Source organism: Macrotis lagotis, chromosome 5, assembly GCF_037893015.1.
Source record: "Macrotis lagotis isolate mMagLag1 chromosome 5, bilby.v1.9.chrom.fasta, whole genome shotgun sequence".
Taxonomy (NCBI): domain Eukaryota; kingdom Metazoa; phylum Chordata; class Mammalia; order Peramelemorphia; family Peramelidae; genus Macrotis; species Macrotis lagotis.
This window is the reverse complement of record NC_133662.1, coordinates 176,411,878-176,422,323: the sequence shown is the minus strand read 5'-3', so window position 1 is coordinate 176,422,323 and position 10,446 is coordinate 176,411,878.

Genomic DNA, 10,446 nt, shown 5'->3' with positions numbered 1-10,446 from the left:
GTACTGCTGCTTTGAATGTACTTAAATACTTAAACAAACAACTTAAATACTTAAACAAAACCTTTTTTTTTGTCTTTAATATTTCTTCTGGGTCAGGGTTGGTCTAAATCTGATGGGATAGGGAAGGAAGATGAAACCAAAACTCAAACAAAATCTCACCTACCCCTAAATCTTGCATTTTTGGGCAAAACAAAGTTGTTTTTGTCTTGAATGTAGGCTATTCTTAATGGTTTATGCATATGGTATATGAAATAATACCAATTATAGGCATTATTTAGATTATATAAGTCAAAATTAGACCAATTTTCAAATGGATCTGTGATTTCATCAGAATGGGAATCCTAGATGAAGCACTTCCTCTACTAAGGCAGATTGGCACCTCAGAATTTAAAGTTTCAGAGAGTTGCCTGGGGTATGGAGCTATTAAGTGACTTGTTCAGGGTCATATATATCCGGAATTAAGTTTCTGAGGTTACATTTGAACTCAGGTCTTCTGGAGCTCTGAAGCCAGTACTCTAGCTGCTATAGACCAAGATGACATTTAACTCATTTTGGAGAAAGTGTAGAGTTTTTTGGGCTTTCCAAGGATTTTAAGTAGTGTTTTGATTCCCTTCTTGAAACATGGTAGAAAGTGATTTGCCCAGTATTACCTAGGATCAGTAAAAATAATAGAATTAGGTACTATATATATTATATATATATATACAGAGAGAGAGAGAGAGAGAGAGAGAGAGAGAGAGAGAGAGAGAGAGAGAGAGAGAGAGAGAGAGAGAGAGAGAGAGAGATTGCTTGAAATTGTGGGAAAGCACTGAATTTGACATTAGAAGACCTAAACTTGATTCTTTGATCCTGTCTTCCTGAATTTGTTACTGTGGGCAAACCAACTTCTCTTTATTTTTTTTAAATTTTTTTTAATTTAAGGCAATGGGATTAAGTGACTTGACCAAGGTCACACAGCTAGGTAATTATTAACTGTTTGAGGTTGGATTTGAACTCAGGTTCTCCTGACTCCATGGCCAGTGCTCTATCCACTGGGCCACCTAGCTGCCCCCAAACCAACTTCTCTAAGCCATGCTTTTCCTATCTTTAAAATGAGTCTAATATTTGTTTGTAGAGTTAATATTAGGAAATCGTTCTGTAAAATTTAATGTATTATATAAATGTGAGTCATTCATTCAGTTATTCAGATTAATGCACTAAGTTGTCCTCATAGTCAATGAGGGCTAATTTTAAAATCTGAAAATTTAAAAAATGAGAAACTCAGTTAAACAACTTTGAAAAGTATTCTACTCCATATTATTCTAATAGGATAAAGTAAAACAAGTAAACAGTTGACAACTAGAATGATTGTTAGATCAGGGTTGTAGCAATGTACAAATACCCAAAACAGCACTAATTTAAAGCAGCAATATGTTTTAAGTGGTTTTAATCTAGGATTCCACATCTGAATGTGAAAAAGCTGCATCCTGATTGAGTTCAGTTTTAAGCTTTTTCTTTTTAGAAACAGTTCTCGCTTTTTTCCCTTTATCTTTTCTGAGAGCAACCACCTTGACTTTTGGACTCCACATTCATGAAAATGTCACAGCTTCAACATGAAAAGTCTGGGACAACCTCTGACTCTAAAAATGGCAAGCTTCAAAGTTGTTCTCCCTCTTTTAGCCCTCTTCTTGGAGTCTCTATATGTTTTAGTAATTAAAAGGAAAACAAAATCCCTCCATTTCAGTCCTCAGAAGCGTATTTTCCTTGTTGGTTTCTGTCAGCCAGCCAAACACTGTGATGCCTTCTGGTCATTGGGGTCCTGTTCCACTTAGTTTAGGCTACAGTCACAGGCCAGTTTTCTCAAAAGAAATGGGGGAGGGAGTAATTTTATTATAAACTTAATAATCATATAAAAATATGGGATAAAATAATATGTAAAACCTTATTGATTCACATTTTAATAAAGGAGAATCAGACAAATTAAGCAAATTAATAGAAAAGATATGTTGTTTTATGTCTCCTTCAGGTCTATCTGAAGTTTCATTATTTTTGGCTTTGTTTTCCAATTTCTCTCCCTCTCTTTGTCACTCCTATCTCTGTCCATTTACCTCCCCCTCTCCAAGAGGAGCAGCAAAGGCATCCTGAGGAAGAAATAGGGGAGTATGTGACAGGCAGGTCAAGCCACTGATAACTATCACTATCTTTACTCAGACCCAATGGAGACAGCCCATGACCCTGCACCTAAAAGCTCTGAAATTGTTAATAGCTCTTATTTCAATAGCTTTGATTCCAGTCTGTCCTAAGCAGTCATTAAAGGGTCAGCTTTTGTGAAAAAGGCTGCCACCATCTGCCACCATCAACATCAGCCCCAACTTCTGACCAACTGTTGTTTGTTCCTCAAGAGGACCATGACATCAGGAAGGTGGTATCATAACTTGGGAGTAAATTGAATTTTAAGTGAGGCAGGGTCTAATGAGTCTAGTGGCAAGATATAGATCAGAACAATTGGAGCTCACCCTGGATTCAGAGACCTTGGTCTTTAAAAAAAAAGTCTGACCAACTACAACTTACCACCAAGGGCAGGTAGGTCCATGGGCTCTGGGTAAAGCAGAATTCTCTAGTCCAGTTCCTCTAGCCATCACAAGTTCTTGACAGTGTAAATGGATACTGAAAAATTACAATAATCTTATCATTTGCTTTGACCTTTCCTTTCCTCCTTCCTCCCTCCCTCGCCCCACTCTCCCTTCCCGCTCTCTGCCTTCTCTTTCTTCCTTCCTTCCTTCCTTCCTTCCCTTCCTTCCTTCCTTCCCTTCCTTCCTTCCTTTCCTTCCATTCCTTCCTTCCTTCCTTGCTCTCTCTCCCTTTTTCTGGTAGTCACATAATATGCAGTTGTAGAAATTTTCATTATTTTTGGCTTTTGGGTCCACTGAAATTTTCTCAAGAGAAAAGTGGGCTCCATACTTATGTACCAGAAATTATACTAATTGCTTAGAATACCTTTGCAACCAAAAAAAGATAGTCCCTTCCCCTCAAGTAACTTACACTCTAATGAAGGAGGATAATTCATAAAAGGGATCTATAAATGGAAGGTGCAGAGGATATGCCTCCAGTGAAGACCAGATGTAGAAATGTAAAGAATCCAAAGTTAGGAGATTGGGTTGACCTTGGCATTTTTCCAAATGGATGTCCTGGGCAGGATCTCACAAGTCAGAGGAGGGGGCTTCAGGGGAGAGAGGTACCTCCAGCTGAGAAAGCCCCTGGGACAGCATTCAAAGTCTGGCAGGCTCTCAGGAAGTGGAAATTAGAAATAGTGCTTTCAGAAAAGCTATAACCCTCTTGCCTTAGCCACAGGACAAACACCAGCCAGGTGTTTGGAAAAAATAAAAACCAAACCAAACCACAAAATCCTTTTTGGGTTTTTCCTTTATGAAGTGTTCAGTCTCTTCCTTACTGGCTACCCGGCTTCTCATCTCCAACTGGAGATGATTTGCACTAGACATCAAGTTCATGAGTACATAGGACAAGGAGCCAGCTAATGTCCTGAAGCTTAATCTTCTCTTTTCAGTCAACTTTATGGTGACTGGGTTTGGGTCTTGGTGGGCAACCTTTCAATTTTAGTTCTCTATGCTTGGTGTGCACTCTTTCCTTATTTTTGCCTTTTAGAATTTGGTGATTTCTTCAAGGTTCCAATTCAGCCAACCCCATGGTTCTCTCTAAGACTCTGATAATTGATAGCATGAAACATAAGGGAAGAGTTAATGGTTTTGCCACAGGTTGGCCCTGGGCCCTGGATACCTTTAATGAGACTCTGATGCACAGTCTTTGTTGACAGAGCCTTACCTGGCTAAGTCCTTATACTAAAAACTTTCCTCCTTATCCATTTTATCATTTTAGGCCTCACTTCTTTAGTCTTATTTTACCTCGTTGTCTTTCCTAATTACTCCTCAATGTAGTAAAAAAAATTTGTTAAAAACTATTTGAAATTCACATAAACTCCTTCCTGTTCACTCCCTTTATGTCCTCCCAGTAAAATATAATGGCCATAGGGGCAGCTAGGTGGCCGCAGTGGATAAAGCACTGGCCCTGGAGTCAGGAGTACCTGGGTTTCAAATCTGATCTCAGACATTTAATAATGACCTAGCTGTGTGGGCCTTGGGCAAGCCACTTAACCCCATTGCCTTGCAAAAACCTAAATATGTATATATATATAATATAATATATATATATTATATATATATATATATATCTATATATAAAATGGCCATAGCAAAGGGCTATAAAAACATTTCCTTTTTTTTGACATTCATTTCCTCTTGTTCCATCAAAAAATTTCTTAGTCCTTTTACCTTAAAAAATCAAATCATTCCATTTATATTTTTATATATCAATGTCTTTTGCTTTCCCCTTGGAGCAATATTTTGTCAGAAGACCTCTGAAGGTTCCCTGTAGTATACAAAAAGATTCCAGGAAACAAAGTGGAAATGATGCAGCTGGGCATGGCATAAGCAAGATCATTCATGATCAGAACCTCAAAGTAGCAATTAAATTTCTTTTTTAATGGGAGGAAAAACTTAGTTCTGCAGCAATTCAGAATATAATACCTGGCAAGATCAGTGAAATAGTTTGTGCTCATTGCCTGAATTAAATTTTAGAAGCCATTTGGGATCCAATGAAGATCTTGTAAATTCATATTATAAAAAAGTGCCTAGTGTTTATGTTTTTATCCCATAGAACTAATATAATACATATGGTTAAGTGACTGGACTATTATATTAGCATGTGGGGAGTTGAGCTTGATGATCTCCAAGGTTTCTTTTCAGCTTTTACATTCTACGAGTCTACTTAATATGTTTTTTTCAAAAAAGGTTTTATTGATGCCTCTTCCTTCCTTCCTTCCTTTCTTTAAATGGGACTAAATACACTTGCCCAGGGACACCCAGCTAGTAAGTCTGTGAGATCAGATATGAACTCAGATCTTTCTAACTCCATGGTTGATGTTCTATCCACTGCTTCAGTTAGCTACCCCTTCTTGCCCTGCTATTTTTGAATATATTTCCCCATCTGTCCTCAGCACTGATCTGTCCCTTATAATAAATAGAAAACAGTTAAGCAGAAACAGTTGATAACAATAGCAATAGCTTCTGAGAGTTGAAGCAACCTTCTGGTACCACAGCCCTTTTTCTATCTACTAAGAGAAGGGAGATTTTTTTTTCATGATCTAATCTTTGGGACCAAGATTGGTTGTTTAACATTGACTTAGTGTTCAGTTTCCTTTCAATGTTGTTTCTCTTTAATTACATAAATTGTTCAGTGAGTCCCTACTTGAAAGGCACCCACCCACTCAGTTTCTACTTTTTTTAAATCACAAAAAGTGCTGCTATTAATATTTTAGTATATCTTCCATACTTCCCTATCTTTGACCTCCTTTGGAATATATTCCCAGTAGTGGGCTGACTATCTGAGTGAAAGATGATCAACAGCATTGTGAAATTTCTTGCATAATTCTTGATTTTTGTACCTAAATGATTGGAACAATGCACAGTTCTATCCAGAGTGACTTAATAGTTTATTTATTTTATTTATTTAGTTTTTTCCAACACTGATGCTTTCATTTTTGCCATCTTTGATTAATCTGTGAATAATTTGTTAGGTGTGAAGCAAAGCTTTAGAGTTGTTAATTCTCTTATTAATTATTTGGAGCATTTTACCTTAAGTTGTTGATAATTTTTAATTCTTTCTTTAAAAACTTTTAAAAAATTGTTTATTCTTATTGATTCATCAATTTATTTATTGGCTAAGATGGTCTTATATTTGATCTTATATTTATAATTTTATATACATATTTGTAGCCATTCCTTATTACCTTGAATATCAGACTTACATTAGTAATATGTAATGCAAAGTTTTTTTTTTTACCTCTCTCAATGATTTCTTACTCTAGCCTCATTGGTTTTTTTTTGTGTGTGAAAAAGTTTTAGAATTTTATATTATTAAAATGATCAATTTTATCTTTTGTGATCTCCTCTATTCCTCATTTGGGTAAGGATTCTCTCCTTAACTGTCATTATGAAAGGAAACTCATTTTCTTTTACCCGTGTTTTTAATGATGTGATCTTTATTTACATAGTTCATAGAAGCACTGATGTAATAATAATGAAGCTATATAATAGGGAAAGGGAACTGAACCTATGACTTCTTTGTTATAGGGAGTTCCTCTGTTATGTAGGTTGTTATCTTTTCCTGCCTAGAAGTGGTCTAAAACATGAATAATTAACATATCTTGATCAAGGTCACAGAGGAGGACTTGAACTCAGGGATTTCCCGACTCTGGGACTGGCTCTCTGTTCACTACTATACAAACTTGAGAAAAAGAATTGAACCTCCCTGAGCCTGTTTCCTCTTCTGTCTAATACAGAGATTGGACTAGCTAACTTTAAGTTATCTGATCATAGACCTGGCTGATTAAACATTGAAGGGCTAGAGAGGTTTCACAGGGTAGCATTCACAGGGTCAGGATTCAAACTGAGTCCTCTGATTCTAGGTTCAATGGTATTTTCTATCAAACTAGCTTTTGGAACTCTGTTAAATGTGTAAGAACTCTTGGTGAATGTAAAGGCCCTGGCTCCATTTCCCATCATTCAATGGAAGGGCAGGCTTACATGAGGAAATAAAAAGCTGTTTTATAGTGAGTTGAGAGAAGGCCAGATTTTGGGTAAATAGTAGGAGTCCTGCACCCTTCTCCTTTCTGGCTGAGAAAAGACAATAAACAGAAATGACTTCCATCAGAAACTGAACAATAATTTTAAAAACATATCTGACTAATCAACAAGTCAATAAGTCACTATAGAATCATGGAAATTTAATTCTTATCATAAATATTAAAAAACAACCAGTATGTGTGAAACACGTTGTTAGATATTAATGACTGATTAGAATAGATGTATTGAGACTAGTTTATGAAACTTTAAAAAAGTGTTAAGGGATATAGTAGAATGGTATTTATATGTGGATTTATTTTCCTCTTGTATTTCTCTCTCACCCATAATTTGAGAAGAAAATAAAAATAATTTGTCTCATATAACCTCATCATTCTGTTTTTTATAGTTTTTATATATTAGCAGAGGTTTCTGTCAATGAAGCGAGTTATCCTTTCCAGAAAAAAATAAAGGGGAGGAGAACTGGCTACTTGCTACTAGCTGCAATTAAAGGAAAAGGAAAATTAGTTAGCACTTATTTCTCTAATCTATTTGACTGATCCTCACCCCTCACTCTGTTCCATTAAAGAGTTTTCCCATTTAGACCCAACTTGACCTTCTGTGTTCCTCTAACCCTTTCAACAGACACTTAAACACATGCACATACATATTTAATATATGCAATACTTACATATATAGCAGTAAGTTATACTTACTAGGTGTATGACCTTGGGCAAGTCACTTAACCCTATTGTCCTGATTCTTGATCCATATCTGGCCCCTGGACCCAGATGGCTCTGGAGGAGAAAGTGAGGCTGGTGACTTAGCACAGCACCCTCTCACTTAAATTCAATTCAGTTATGCTATCACCTCCCTGATGTCATGATATTCTTCTGGAATGAAGTACAAACAACAGCACCTAAAATTTTTACCCTCTCTCCCATTGGGCCCCTGCATATATTTATGGGACAGTATGTCTCAGATTTATATGGTTTTTTTGGAGGGGAGAAGGGGATATTTTTGTAATTACAATTATTCTAAGCCAATTAAGATGGATTGGTTATTACTGGGAAGCTCACTGTTTGGGCTTGTGAATGACGAGAATCCCAGCTCTTCAGGGTTAACCATAGAACCAACTCACTAATATTAATGGGAAGTAATAGCCCAGAGAGGGTTTTATACTTTTTTGAGATGTCATTTAATTAGAATAAAGGGAGCAGTGAGAAGTCTATTAGAATTGGAGAATACTGGCCAGGGATCAATGAGATGTAGACAACTATAGTCTATATCTTTGGTGTATACTGTATTTCCTCTTGTATAAGGCGTATCTTAATTTTGGAGCCTGAAATTTGAAAAAAAATTACATAAAGTTATTGAACTCAAGTTTTATTCATCATGAAATTCAAGGATCTTCTATTCATAGCTTTCATCTTTTGGGCAAGTCTGGTATGTGGACACACACTCAGTCCATTCCATTTCATGAATCTGAAGCACTAGTTGTGTCTTCTTGGAAATCAGTCACTTCTTTTTCATCAGCAATTCTTCTGACCCTCCGCTGACCCATCTTTGTGGACACAGAAATTCCACTTGCCCTTTGCTCTCAACCTATATCTTCTATTGCTTCTCTAACTCAGGCCATTTGGCTGACTCACCTCTCATGGTTTTCTTTTGCCAGGGAGTTTTCAGTGTGGTTTTTTTCTTCTTCCTATAGCCAGTTTCAGATTGTTTTCTCAGTTGGAGGAGGACCACACTGTAGTTCCATTCACTTTTGCTAACTGGATCACTTTGAACTTGAATTCAGCATTATATGAAAATCTTTCCTCAGTCATTTCTGGGCAAAATGTGACAAAATGTGACCTAATATCCAGTACCAAATGTGAAACAATGAGCCCAAAGACAAGTGTCAAAAAGCTGGAAATGCAAGTTAAAAAATCTACGAGACCCTCCCAGTTTTTAGACTCTAAATTTTTCGAAAAGGGGTGAGTCTTATACATGGGGAAAACACAGTATTTGCCAATGACCATCACTGAGGATTAGAAAGTCATGAGACCTAACTTTCCCTTAGAGTGAAATTTAGAGAACATATAACTACTGTTATGAGTAGATAACATATAGGACTCTATATCTAGAATCAGAAGTCCTTGCTCTGAAAGGCCTCTGAATTCTAAAGTCCTCCAGGTCTTATCATATTCCCTACTGTTGCACTTTTCAAATCACTTTCCCCTCCCCATCAATGTTATCTGGTCTTCTGACAAACTTTTGTGACCCTTGGGCCGTTTATCTGTAATGCTAATATTTCTTTTTTTTTTGGAGGGGGTTACAAGGCAGTGGGGTTAAGTGACTTGTCCAAGGTCACACAACTAGGTAATTAAGTGTCTGAGGCTGGATTTGAATTTGGGTCCTCCTGACTCCAAGACCAGTGTTCTAATCTCTATGCTGCTCAGCTTGCCCCTAATATTTTCATTTCTTTCCATCTGCTTTTTAATGGAAATCTCATTATGTTCTCTCCCCCATTTAGAGTGTGTGTCCCTTTACAGCAGGGACAGACAGACAGACAGACAGAGACAGAGAGAGAGACAGAGAAAGAGACAGAGACAGAGAGAGGACAGACAGACAGAGACAGAGAAAGACAGAGGCAGAGAGACAGAGATGAAAAAAAAAGATGAGAAACTAATGTCTTAGGCCCTACTCATTACTTCTGTTCTGGTCAGGCCATGTGCTCTTCATGTTCCTGTTTATTAGGAACTAGACCTCCTTAGTTCTACCCTTATCTAATATTTCTCAAGCTTTGCCAGATTAGAAAGTCGGTAGAAGTAGCAAATCCCTCACTCTCACCTTATTTACAAGAGATGTATTTTAATTGAGGGATCTTATCCTCTTTTTTATTTTAATTTTTTAATTTAATATTTATTCTCATTTTGTACAAATAATGTTTTTTATACATTAATAAAATATTCTTGTTTAAGAGTAAACAAAATACTCCCTCTCCCCAAAAAATATAGACTTGCTTGAGCAATAAAATAAAGGGGAGAGAGAAAAAAAATTAAAATTAAAATTAAAAAAATAATAGTAATAATTGTAAGTATGGCCAGGTGGCGCAGTGGATGGAGCACCAGCCTTGGAGCCAGGAGCACCTGAGCCCATATCCTGCCCTGTACGCCCAACAATCACCCAGCTGTGTGACATGCAAGCCACCCTAACCCCACTGCCTTGCAAAAAACCAAAAGAAGAAAAAAAAGACCCAAAATAAAATAAAATAGTAATAATAGTAGGGGCAGTTGGGTGGCAGACAGAGCACTGGCCCTTGATCCCAGAGTACCTGGGTCCAAATCTGGCCTGAGACACCCAATGGTCACCCTGCTATGCGGCCCCAGGCAGGCCACCCAGCCCCATTTGCCTTGTGCCCCCCAAAATAATAAGAATAAAAAATGTGCTTCGTTCTGTGTTCCAACACCAACTCTGTCACGGGTGGATCACATTCTTTATGATAAGTCCATCACAAAAGTTACTTCCATATTTTTCCATGGTTGCCATTGCCGATCACAACTCCCTCCTTTTGTATTTTTTCACTGCCATGTACTATATTTTCTCTCTCCTTTCACTCTGACTCTGCTGTAGGGTAGCTGAGGATCCCTGGCCCTGGGGCCAAGAGGCCCCAAGCCCCCCTACCACCCCTTAGGCCCAGCATCTACCTGGCCCTATGGTCCTGGACAGGCCATCCAGTCCCAGCCCCTTGCAAGAAGTAAAAAAGAAAATGTGTTATATCTGACCA